Source organism: Solea solea, chromosome 11, assembly GCF_958295425.1.
Source record: "Solea solea chromosome 11, fSolSol10.1, whole genome shotgun sequence".
In the NCBI taxonomy this organism is placed as follows: domain Eukaryota; kingdom Metazoa; phylum Chordata; class Actinopteri; order Pleuronectiformes; family Soleidae; genus Solea; species Solea solea.
The window spans coordinates 27,874,450-27,888,161 of record NC_081144.1 but is presented as its reverse complement, the minus strand read 5'-3'; the positions used below and the strand labels follow the sequence as shown (position 1 = coordinate 27,888,161).

At 42.9% G+C, this 13,712-nt stretch overlaps 1 long non-coding RNA gene across 1 annotated transcript; it reads left to right on the top strand.

Annotated features, from left to right (window-relative positions):
- Positions 1-11,711: 11,711 nt before the first annotated feature.
- Positions 11,712-13,174, top strand: LOC131469017 (uncharacterized). The gene is made up of 3 exons (XR_009241767.1): positions 11,712-11,745; positions 11,822-11,889; positions 13,006-13,174. It is a non-coding gene; the product is annotated as an uncharacterized LOC131469017 (long non-coding RNA).
- The last annotated feature ends 538 nt before the right edge of the window (positions 13,175-13,712 follow it).

Below are 13,712 nucleotides of genomic sequence, written 5' to 3'. Positions count from 1 at the left end.
CTTTCGCACACAGGGTACTGGTCTTAACCACTGAGCCACTCCACCTCAGGATCGATGTCAGCTATGTCAGCTGATACATAGCCTAATGGTTTTGAGTTGAGGATGGCCTCGACTTCCAGGAGCACAGTGAGTAGCACGTCTTCAGGAACTGGTTGTGAGCCGACACACGTGTAGAGTGCTGACTTGACTGACCGAACTTCCCGCTCCCATACTCCACCGAAATGGGGAACAGCAGGTGGGTTGAAGTGGAACTTGATCTTCTTACGGGCAAATCGCTGCTGCAACGCTGGAGCCATTTCCTCGAAGGCTTCCCTGAGTTCTCGTTCGGCCCCTTTGAAGTTGGTCCCTTGGTCTGACCATATTTCAGCAGGAGTCCCTCTTCTGGCAGTGAACCGCTTCAACGCCATCAAATAAGCGTCAGAATCCATATTTCTGAGGATATCCAGGTGTACGGCTCTTGGCTCTTGTCTTGTTAAACACTTAAAGATGATTCCCCAGCGTTTCTCTCGACGCCTGCCTACTGTTACCATCATGGGCCCAAAACAATCTACGCCAGTGGAGTAAAAGGGGGGTTTGTGCAATCTGAGGCGAGCATCAGGACGGTCGGTCATCCTCGGAATAGAAGGCTGCCCCCTCCAATGTTGACACTCAGCAGAGGCTCGTTGAAGCTTACGGACTGCCTTTCGCCCCCTGATAATCCAGAATGATCTCCGCAGCTCTGAAAAAACTCGCTCAGGGCCTGGGTGAAGTAGATCACTGTCATACTTCTGGATCAGCAGATGTGTTACTGGATGAGTGGCATCAAGGACAACAGGATGTAGGGGGATGTCAGCGCCTTCCAAACATCTGAACCGACCACCCACTCTTATCAGGCCAGAGGTTGAATCGAGGACAGGTGCTAAGGTGAGTAGGCGACTTGAAGGTTACACTGGTTTCCCTGTAGCAAGGAGCTTGTAATCCTCAGGAAAGGACTGCTTCTGAGATCTCAGTAGGATTTCAGTTTCTGCTTGCTGATACTCCTCAGCTGTGGGTGGGGAGCTCGAGGGGGTCATTCCCTGGAGCTCTTTGACAGTGCCTTCCATGAGTTCTTGCCAGGAACGTATCTTTTATCATCTGTCCCACGGTCAGTAGGTGAGGTGACTGTAGCTCCGCAGAAGGCTGTCTTTCGGAGCTCTGTGTGATCCTCTGCGGGTTCAGTGTTGGGCCTTTCTGGCCAGTTGTCTGGGCTTCGCACCAGGTAAGGAGGCCCCTGGGACCATCTGTTAGGATCTTTGAGCTCTTCCAGTGTTTTACCTCGTGTCAGGTCATCGGCAGGATTTTGGCCTGAATCCACATAACGCCAGGTACAGTTCTCCATCAGGTCCTGTATTTCTGCCACTCTTGCTCCAACGAACACTTTGAAGCGACAGGACTGGGAATGAAGCCAGGTAGTAGAATCGGACCACAGGGTGGTATGAGCCACTTCCAAGGTGAGTTCCTTGGTGAGGAGACTGGCGAGTTGAAAGTTTTTGCAAAGCTGTTTGATGTGAAGTCCAAAGGTCAATTGAGGGTCCATTACTACACCAAGGTTGGTGACTGATGAAGAGAGGTGGATGTCGTGGCCGGCGAAGATGATATTGGTAATGGTGGGTGACCGGGTCTGATGTGGGGTGCCAACGAGAATGGCTTCTGTTTTTGAACAGTTTAGCTGCAGAAAATCCATCCACGCCTCCACACTCAGGCAGGTCGTGAGTGTGGAGGGTGGCAGGAATTCAGAGGATGCTGGGTTGATTTTGAGGTAGAGTTGAGTGTCATCAGCATAGCAATGGAAAGATATTCCATGCCGGCTGATGACACGGCCAAGGGGAAGCATGTACACAGTGAAAAGGGTGGGGCCAAGGACTGACCCCTGGGGGACACCACAGGAGACAGGTAGCGTGTCAGACTTGGCTTCTCCCAGGGAGACGTATTCCGTTCTGTTAGTGAGGTAGGAGGTGAACCAGTTAAGAGTTGAGTCAGAGAGTCTGATGATGGAGTGTAGGCGATGAAGAAGAATGTGGTGGTTAACCGTATCAAAGCTGCAGTGAGATCAAGGAGAATGAGCAGGGATGGTGAGCCAGCATCAGCTGACATCATCAGATCATTAGTGACCCTGGCCAGGGCAGTTTCCGTGCTATGGCCAGGGCGGAAGCCGGACTGAATTTTCAAACATGTTGTTTGATTTAAGGTGGTCGTGCAGTTGGGCAGCAACTACCTTTTCCAGCACTTTTGAGAGGAATGGAAGATTTGAGATGGGTCTGCAGTTGGCAAGTACTTCTGGGTCAAGGATGGGTTTTTGATTACAGCAATTTTCAGATTTGGCAGATGGGATGTGGCCAGTCTAAAGGGAGCAGTTTATGATTTTGGTAATCATAGGACTTATGGCAGAGGGGTGAGGGGTGTTTTTATCAAACCTGAGGGAAAAGGGTCCAGGGCACAGGTAGAAGGTTTCATCTTCCTCATGGTTTCCTCAACCTCATGCTGTGTGATGTCTATGAAACAGCAGAGAGACTGGACCATCCCAGGCTGAAGGCTGACAGTTGGGATTGGGGGGGAGAGGGGGTGGAGAGGATGGCACGGATGTTATCTACCTTTGTCCTGAAGAAAGAGATGAATTTGTTGCACTGCTCCTGTGTGGTGTCCAATTTCAGGGGGGTTTGAGGTTTGAGAAGGTTATTGACAGTGGAAAAAAGTATTTTTGAGTTTCCAGGGCTATTGTTGATGAGACCAGAGAAGAAACAAGACCGCGCATCACTGAGGGATTTTGAGTAGGTCTTCTGATGTTCCCGATAGGCAAGTTTGTGCACTGTGAGACCTGAAACCTTGAAACGCCTTTCGAGGACACGTCCTGCTTTCTTCATTTCCAGCTGCTCACTGGTGTACCAGGGGGCTGAATGGGTGAATGTAACTGTTCTGGTTTTGACAGGGGCGTGGAGGTCCAGGAGGCTTCTCAGTGATGCATTATAGAAATTTACAGAGTCAGTGACGGTTTGAAAATTAACAGAAGAGAGATGCTGTAGGTCAAAAGTTAGGGAGTTTGGGTTGATATTTTTTAAATTCCTAAAGCTGATCTGGCGTTTGAGTTTTTCAAGGGGATACAGGTTTGGCAGCTCCATTGAAATGGCCTTGTGGTCAGACACACCCAGATCAAACACCAAAAGGTTGCTGATGAGAGTGGAGTTGGTGATGACTCGGTCAAGAGTGTGCCCCCTGGTGTGTGTTGGGACAGCAACATTTTGTGTCAGGTTGAGGCAGTCAAGGAGATGCAAAAACTCAGCAGCAAGGTGGCAAGAGGTGAGTGTCAACATGGATGTTAAAATCGCCAAGTATTATAATATTAGCTGAGGTTGTGCAGAGAGTGGTGAGGAGGTCATGTATCTCTGGCATGAAGGCTGAGTTAGGTTTGGGGGGCCTGTAGACCAAGAGTATTGTAATTGAGAAAGGGGGTTTGCATTTAAATGCAAGGCATTCAAATGACGGAGATGCAGGCAGAGGTAGGGGAGACAAATTAAAATTGCTCCGGTATACATATACATATATATAAAAGTGGGCTTTTTCCAGGTAGCTATAGCCAGGAGGACAGGCTTCATTCAAGGCAGAATAGACCTCAGGTTGTTGCCATGTCTCTGTAAGGCACATGAAGTCAATCTGTTTGTCAGCAATGTGGTCCTGAATGAAGGAGGATTTATTGTTTAGGGATTGAGTGTTTAAAAGTTCAATTTTGACATTTGTTGAAGTGGTGTGACGCTGAAGAGGGCGGAGTAGGCTGGAATCAGCTCCCCATTTTCTGTCCTGCTTGGTGTGTGACAGTCTTGCGGTGTTTCCAGTGAGACTACGGCACGGACTACAGCTGGAGACGGCAGCGCTCTGATGACGTTGTAGATGTGCGTCAGACGTCCAGATGGAAGGAATGCACCGATCATGCCGCCGGTGGTAAACAAACTTTTTCCGACAGCTTCTGTGGACATAGCGGGGCCGACTCAGAAGTCCGAGTTTTTTGATGACGAGGGAGATTTCATATCCAGGGGGGACTGTGGATTTGATCTGGAGGAGTCGGGCGGTGAAATAAGTGAGTGTCATGCTGTCCAAAGGAAGATGTTGTCTAGCCTCATTAGCCGCTAGTCACAGCAACGCCAGCACTAGCCACCTGCCTGCTAGAGTCAATTTGCAGGTGGACTCGGACAGGGGTCCCAGAGATGGAGATCAGATGGGCAGGGGAAGAGGCTATCCGCCTGTGATGGTGCGATAAGTGGTTCCCGGGCACGGAGCTCACCCAGAACGAGGTTGTCAGCACCAGGTAGCTGGTAGCAGGCAGGTACACCATCGGTCGGCAGTGGTCAAAGATGAGATCCTGAGATCCGACAAAGTTGGAATCCCAAGGCGCCGCAACCAAAACAATCTAAAAACATTCCCCTTTTCTTTTTCCTTTTTCCCTTCCCTTCAACACTGCTCAAACGAAGGAGAAGCGCCCAAACAGCCCGGAGAGGCGGCCCGGAGAGGCGGCGAACAGACAAACGCCAGTGTCCTCTCCCTCCGCCTGATCACCTATAATGATTTGACAGGTGTCCATCATTATCTCTTCTCAGATATGTATAAACATAAACATCTGGGCTTTTGAGCGGAGATTATCTTTGACCATTATAAGGATTATTACTATACTGACTATCACTGCACCTTATAACTTATACGTCAAATTAAATGAGCCAGTGATGATGAAAGATGAGTGAGCATAATTAATGCTGTTCAAGTTTGTTTTGAATATTATAATTCAATATAGAATTGATTTATCACAAAGGGCTTCCTGAGATAAATGAAAAGGTCAAAGATACATACATACATACATACACAAGAGCACACGTATAGTATCATAATATAATTACTAATTTAAAATAATTTCAAATGATTCTTCCTTTAAATATTCTTGTTTTTATGATTTATTTGAAGTAATTTTACCAATCCTCAGTATAGCGTCTTTTTTATGGAGCTCTTTATTTGCATAAATGAATTAAAGTTAAACTATTGACAACGAATCAAAACAAACACAACTGCTTTAACAAGGCAGTGGACTGTGTGATATTTAATTTGATGTTATTGTTATTTTTCAGCCAAAGGGAATATTCACATGGTTGATATGCCTGTTAGGCCTCTTTTAATTAAAAAGGTGTTTGTGTCTTTTCTGTCTTGTGGGAGCTGCTTTAATTGAAAAAGAATGATCTAAAGAACAATGATTAACACCTCAGGCTTTTCAAACTTCATCATAACAAGTATAATAATTCATAACTGTGTCTCCGTGTCAACTCAACTTGGTTTCTTTAGAAATATTGCATCAGGATTTCATCAGATCTGTTTGTGAGACGTGATGAGAATACTTTACCTTAACTTAACTTAAGTTTAGGTCTGTTTATTGAAAGTCAACATTAGTTAATAATAATAACAATAATAATAATAAACTTAACTTTAGTTAAGTTTATTAAAAGTCACCATTAGTTACTTCCTGTGATCCACAAACAATCATAAAAATATAATTATATATACAAACTCAAGTGCACACAAATGTATAGAAACATAAAATATCAATAACATAAATACATAAAGACACATGTTATATAGATGATATGTTGTATAGATGATATGTTGTATAGATTAAATGTATAGATGATATGCTGTATAGATGAAATGTTGTATAGATGATATGTTGTATAGATTAAATGTATAGATGATATGCTGTATAGATGAAATGTTGTATAGATGATGTTGTGTAGATGAAATGTTGTATGTTGTATAGATGATGTTGTGTAGATGAAATGTTACATAGATAGTTGTATAGATGTAATGTTGTATAAATGAAATGTTGTATAGATGAAATGTATAGATATGTTGTAAAGATGAAATGTATAGATGATATGTTGTATAGATATGTTGTAAAGATGAAATGTATAGATGATATATTGTAAAGATGAAATGTATAGATGGTATGTTGTATAGATTATATGTTGTGAAGATGGAATGTATAGATGATATGTTGTATAGATTAAATGTATAGATATGTTGTATGTTGTTATACACAACCACATTATTGTATTTGTGATTTTAGGTACAACTGTACCATGGACAACAATGCCATCTCCTGGCAAAGATTATACAACAACCAAAAGTTTCCATAATGATAAGACATGATGATGATTATGATGATTGTGAAATGAAAAGACTGAAAGCACTATAGACAATAAACACTTCAATGTGATGGTAAAAATCAGTGTCTCTCAGACAGTGTGTCCACAGGACCAACATGAACATACACACACACACAGAACACATACAGCTATGAGAAGTGTTAAAGTTGAAATGGCCCAATGATAAAAATAAAATAAAACACATGTTTATCAAACACATGTTGTTTACATGGCACAATGTTAAACATTTGGACAACATGGATGGAGAACACAACAATAAAAAGGTTCATAAATCAGTGCATGTCCTTCTCAAAGTAGCACATAGTACATACATGTATATAATATCCATAACGCTATGAAGGTGTGTAGAACTTAAAACCATATGAGATAATACTGAAAATGTGAAATAACACAGTATTGATTAGTTTGATCAGAACTTCCTGACCAACTTGTTTTAATTATTTTTTTCTTGTGCAAATTCCATCAAAAATGTGTTTTATTTCATTGAAGTTTGACAAGTTTATTTTAGCTTAAGTTTCTGTGTTGACGTCGCTGACTCTTTAACTTTAAAGAGTTGAAAAGTTAAGTGCTTAAGAGTTTGTGTTTTCCACGGTAACAATGAGAATGATGTGTTTGTTGTTGATGTAGCTGAACTTTGACACTTTGACTGTGACTATTGATTTGATTATTGTGATTATTAGTGTGCGTGAATATTGATTGTGCTGCAGTGCAGCTCATTGTTTTGGAAGATTTAATTATTTTCCAACACAACAGCTGCTGAGGTTCAGTTTCACGGCCTCAGGCACAGATGTCGTCAGTCTTATTGGAAACACTTACTTGTCTTTTCTTGCTCAGCCTCGGCACTTTGTTCCACCCTCGGCCTCCTGGGAAATATGTTAATTGTCAGGTTTAAGGAGGTGATGTGATGATGACACAATAACAAGTGTTACCCTAGTGTGTTGCACCTGTTGTGGCAAAAATTGTCGTAAGGTGTCTGATGAAGAAATATATTATATAGAATCAAAGTTGATTGTTGAAGCTCGGTTTATTCTTTGGACAAAATGGACAACTGCTCAGAGGCAAGTCAAAGATGGCTCTGAGGCACATGAGAAAATCTGTACAGTTTATAGTTGGTGTTTGCGCTCTAAGGGTTATCTGTGCAGCAGGGAAAGATGACCTTGGCTCCCAGGAACAGACAGGGACGACAATCATGTGTGGGCATTGCTTAGCCTACAAGTGTATGAAGATAATTGGGCACGTACTAGGTACTAGTAGTGCACAAAGTAGTGCACAAATTTGTGTGTGTGTGTGTATGTTAAACCAAGTAATGTATGAGAGCAAGTGTTATTTTCCATGACAATTCCCCCCTTTTGATTATATATTAATCAATAACCTAAAGAAAATAACACTGAAAGGGAAAAAAAATAGGGATGTCTCGATCCAATATTGATATCGGATATTGGTCCGATATCAGTCAAAAAACGAGTATCAGATTATATCAGACTGCCTCTAAAATCTCCGATACAAGCAGTCCATCCTGCTCCAGCACTATCCAGCAGCGCCCGTTGTGATCACATGGGCTCTGCGTGTTGGATGCATGTAGATCACATGATCACAACAACAGTAAGTGTGTTCTACTGCTATTTCACAGGTTAAAAAAATTTTTTTACCTCTGAAATCAGAGGCTAAGAAGCCGCACATCGAGCGTGAGCTAGCTGTTAACACCACGCTAGCTCATCCTGAGGCGAGCTGCTAAAACAACATTATTTCATAAACCAGCGCCACCTGTCGACTTTCAACAGCCTCCGTTTGTTAATTATACCCCAAAAACCAGCCATGCTTTGTTAAATGTGTCCTGAAGCTCCACACACAGAGCTAAGTATGTCTGCGGGTCCGGTCCTCGAGTCACCCATCCTATGTGAGTTGGGCTAATCCAAAATAGTGAAAACAAGGGGGGTGTTCTCTGAAGACACGCTGTTACCTGTGAAACACGGGTGCTCTGAAAACACCCCCATTAGCCAGACCTCAGTCGTAAGGGGGGCATATGAAATGCATGGGGGGGGCACAATTATTAGCCTACAGCACGTAGGGTCATCATACTTTATTTGCGCAGCATGTAATCATCACGTTAAACATAATTAACAGCAATATGACCGGGTGTAGCCTACAACCAGCGCATCATTTGTAAATCATAAGGTGCCGGAATGCAAAGTATACATATGACAGCACAGGGATGACAAGACAGGCACAGGTCCCGGGATGCATACAGAAAACGGTGCTGAATAACAACACAAACCTCTGTTTAAAATAATATCCATGGTATAAATGTTATGACCATCATTCAATAATTAATAAATGCCCACATTACCACAGGTGACCATAGGCGACAGATACACAGATATGTCCCCAGCACTATTTTATGATCAACAATTTTGTCCCCAAATTTTTAATCAATTTATCATTAACACTCAAACTAGCGGAAATAATGTACCTACTAGAAATACCATAGTGGTCATTTTGAACGTTCATAATTCATTTGCATATAATTTCAATAATCAAAGTACAAAGTGAAAATAAATAGATGTGTAATGTGAATACAGGTGTAACCGGGTGGTAAATAAACCCAGATGTTATTGTACACTGCAATGTAAGATTTTAATGTGTTCTTTGCTTATTTTGTTGTCTTTTTCTATGTAATCTTTTTGTAAAACACAAAAATGCACACAGACACTTTTTGGTCACAGGGTGGCAGCATTGAGCCCTGTTAGGTTTTACCGCGAAGTGCATTCTGGGTTGTTGTTGTTGCTTGAATCGAACGGATATGAACACGCTAGGCGTCAACCACGGTTAGCAGCTAACTTTGGTGCTAAGTAGTAAGAAAACTCAAACACGTGGAACGATGATTGGTGAAGTGTAACTGTCTGTTTTGGTATACTGTACATTTCAAATTGTGTTTGTTGAATGGTTACTTTACTGGTGTGCCCACGTCGACGCGAGAGTCCTCTAGCTCATCTCCCGTTCATTCACCGCTTGCGGTACTAGTTATTTTCAGTCCTAGTTATTTTCTGCGGCGTCCCTGTGCTAAGTTATAGGGCACTTCCTGTTTAAAATGGCCAACTTCCTGTTGGGTGAAAGGCGTGTCTGTAAACGTGTTCAGGGACGGTCCCTTGAATCACATCACACTTTACTTCCTGTTTTGGGAGTTCTACTTCCTGTAGGGAGGTCATCCTTTACAGACAGACATGTTCAGGATGGGTCTGAGGTCTCACATATCAAGTTTCAAGTGGATACAACAATCCCTGTTAGAGCAGCATGAAAAACTGTAAATGTAATTTTGTCTGCCGTCACCAGGGGGCGCTAATTTTGAGATTTGTTTAGGGCCGGACTATCAACAATCCTAGCAAGTTTGGTTCAGATCGGACCAGGATTGGCAAAGTTGTAACGGTTTGTCTTTTTTTTAAGTATGTTCTACCACCACCAGGAGGCGCTGTTTTCAAAATGTATTGTTTTCAGCAACATAGTCGTCTTCAGCAACTACCCATCATCAATCATAAGAAGTTTGTTTGGGATGGGACCTTCCATCGCAAAGTTATAAGAGTTTCGCTTTTTGTTGTGAAAAATATGAATTAACGCCAACTTTGGCACCCCCTATCTCGTACACCATGCGACATTTTGAAAAATGTTTGATAACTTAAGCTCCTCAACTTGTTCACAGTGACCTCATCAAGTTTAAAGGTGATCGCACAAAAGCTCTAGGACTAGTTCATTCAAATACCAGACGTCATAGTGTCTGCCGTCACCAGGGGGCCCTGTTTTTGAAAGTAAATATTTTCATATAGGCATCAACTTAAATTGGATTAACTGGTGCCTGGAGTTAATAGAGCAAGATCGGGTCCTACCAAGGCCCTCCTTCCAAACATCATCTCCAATCTGCATTCCCAGCTCCTCCTGCCAGGAGTTTTTCAAAGAGTGTGTAGCATGAACCGAAAATATATATACAAAGCCAGAGACCAATTTTCTAGATTCAGGTGGACCAACAAAAGCTTATAAATCATTTTATCTACCGGAAGGGACTCAACGTTAGGCACACACTGACGGACATAATTCCTAATCTGCAAATATCGGAAAAAATGTGTTGTGGGAAGAGAAAACTTGTTTTGTAACTGAGCAAATGTGGCAAACTGTTAATTAATATACAGATTTTTCAGAGTGACCACACCCTTTAGCCTCCAACTGTTAAAAGCACCGTCCGAGAGGGATGTAGAGAATGCATTATTGGGATATACTGGGGCATGGATAGAAGTGTCTGGTAGTCTGCAGTCCTTCCTAATTTGTTGCCATATTTTTAAGCAATTGAAAACGATCATATTATCCATCTTAACAGTTGCAGGAGGTCTGGGTGTTGAGAAGAAAAGCGCTGGAAGAGAAGTGTTTTTGACTTCACTCATTTCAATGGCAACCCAAGGGGGAGTCTCGGCAGATACCTCCATATTATATCCTTCCTGCCAATAGACAAGGGCTCTAGCATTTGCTGCCCAGTAGTAATGCAGGAAATACGGCAGTCCTAACCCACTCATTTTCCCTGGTTTATTTAAATGAGTTTCTGAAATTCTGTGAGCTTTAAAGCCCCAAATAAAAGGTAGAAACCATCTTGATGGCATTTATTCGACCCACCATAGAAACAGGAAGAATCCTCCATTTCTCAATGTCTCTCCTCAGTTTCTCCACTTTCTCAAGAAAGTTCAGCTTACAAATTAGTTTAGGGTCTTTTGGCAACTACACCAAGATACTTCAGCCTGTTTGTCATTTTGAACGGGAGATTATGCAATTATGAATTCACTCTTCTGCCAGTTAATTGTGTATCCCGAAACTTCACCAAATGTTCTTATAAGATCCAGTAATACAGGAACTGATTTCTCTGGTTGTGATATGAAAAGAACAACATCGTCCGCATATAGGGAAATATGGTGATCCACATTACCCAACTGGATGGGTTCAATAGAAGGGTGATTCCTGATACTAATGGCAAGAGCCTCAATAGCAATGGCAAAGAGCAATGGGTTGAGGGGGCAGCCCTGGCGTGTCCCGCGGTATAATCGGAACGGCACTGATCTTTCTTGATTTGTGAGACTGGAGGAAGATGGATGAGCATAAAGCATCGTAATCCACGATACAAATTGACTACCAAACCCAAACTCCTCCATGGCCTTTACCATATATACCCATTCCACTTGATCAAATACTTTTTTCCGGATCTAGGCAGAGGGCAGCCACCCCTGAGCCCTCACTATACCCACTATACCATTATATTCATCAATCTTCTGACATTACAAAAGGAAAATCTATTTGGGACAAAGCCAGTTTGATCAGTATGTATTTATTTAACCTATTGTAGTGGTATGAGGCACCACTAATTTAGTTAGTTTGACTGCACCCCGGCCCTCTGATTTATTAGCCAATCACTGCGCTTACCGAGGGGAGAAAGTAGGCTGTGTCCCTCCTCCTGATCTCTCGCTTCCGGGTCGTTGTATGTGCCGCTAGCATCCGAGCACAGGTAAGCACATATTGCCGTGCTGTTTTGTGTATATTCGTCCGTGTTTCATTCAATTAAAACCGTTGTTCCCAAATAGATCCGGCGTCTTCGCCGCGGTCGAGCCGATCAGTCGGGGCGGTGTTTATTGCCGCAACCAGAGCATTGGTGAGTGATGACATGCTTCTGTTGTTTGCTGCTATAGCCAGGGGCTAAGCTCCTCTTCCGCTCCTCTCCCTCTAACAGTCTGCTGGTTGTGTGCTGCATGGTGGCTGTCTTCCCTGCCACGCCTGATTTCTTCACCCCTCTCCCTCTTTGGACGGGATGCCAATGCACCCGGACTTATAACTGGAACTTTAAAGCTAACGCTAGCGCTAAAGTCAGGGGTCACCAACCTTTTTGAGACCGAGAGCTACCTGAAGGTTAGAGAATAATATGGAGGGCTACCATATTAACATTTTATGCAGTTTACCATTTAAATGATAAATATTATGCATTCAATTGCATACACATTAATTCCAGTGCTTACTCCTAATGATTATCACAGTTTTTATAAACAATATCAAGGACATTTTACTCAGTGATCATATGGATACATACAAGTGAGGTGAAGTGAAATGAGCCCGCGGGCACCTGGTTGGCTGCTCGCGGGCTACCAGGTGCCCGCGGGCACCACGTTGGTGACCACTGCGCTAAAGCTAACGCTAGCGCTAAGGCTAACGCCAACGCCAACGCCAAGTGTAAACACAGCTGATTAACCACGGCTATTTGGCCGCTGTTTCGCCGCTGTTCTGCCGCTGTCCTGTTGCTGTCCTGTTGCTCGGTGACTGTTGCTCAGACGGCCTGGTTCCGATCCGGTCGGCCGCCTGTGGTCAGCCTGTTTACCGCTGCCACGTGTGATTGCATTGTGTGTGTGTGTGTGTGTGTGTGTGGGGCTGTAACTCGTATGGATGCGACGAGTCTGCCCGAACTCTCATCCACAAGATTGTGAATTGTGTGTGTGTGTGTGTGTGTGAGAGTGTTTTAAGTACAATCTGGCAAGGTTTGGTTTAATTGTTTACTCTTTGTTTAATGGTTGAATTTATGTTGTTAATATGATCAATCTGATTTCAAACTGTTAAACTGGTTAATTGTTGAGTTGATATCTCTGGCCAGAGACTCTTTTGTTTCTTGTGTTTGGTTGATTTATTAATATAATTTAACATTTCTTAGTTTATCAATTGATCATTTATATTTGGTTTCTTAAATTTGAGCCCGTTTAATTGTGTTTTCCTCTCCCCTTAGTGCTGAAGGCCGACGGTGGTGGTGGTTCTCCTGGGTGGTGGCGGTCCTGTGTGCTGTGTGATCCCTTTTAAGATTTTCTTTGTTTACACGTCACCTTTTGCTGTGTGTGTGTGTGTGGGGTGTCCTCCTTTTCCTTTTGGATGTCACTTACCCTACCAAACCCCTCCTCCAGCCGGTAAGCCTCAGACTACATCCCCCTTTTAGTTGGGCTCTTTTCTTTTTTGTTACAGTGCCAATCTCATGATTGTTTTAATAATAAATTGTTAGCCATGATCATTGAACTCCGTCTCATTCCCTCCCTGACTAAACGAACCTGAGTGTCTTTTTGTCCTGAAGGTACTAGTCGACCTTTACTATTGGTCCTTGGGCCATAACCCAAGGTGGCGTTGTCGGTATTTGGTGTATAACATAGTGATAACCCTCGTGTCGCCACACTATTTGCTAATAACTTGGTAAAAATTTTAATGTCGATAGGACGAAAAGATGAAGGTTCATCCCTACCTTCTTTTAATAGCAATGAAATATTGGCTTCATACAATGTGGGCGGAAATTTCTGGGTTCCAAATGAATGATTGAACATCCTCAAAAGAAGGGGAGCAATCTTCAGCGAAAATGTTTTATACAGTTCAATTCCGAAACCATCTGGGCCAGTGGCCTTGCCATTGGGAAATGATTTTATAGCATTCAGAATCTCTTGCATGGTAATG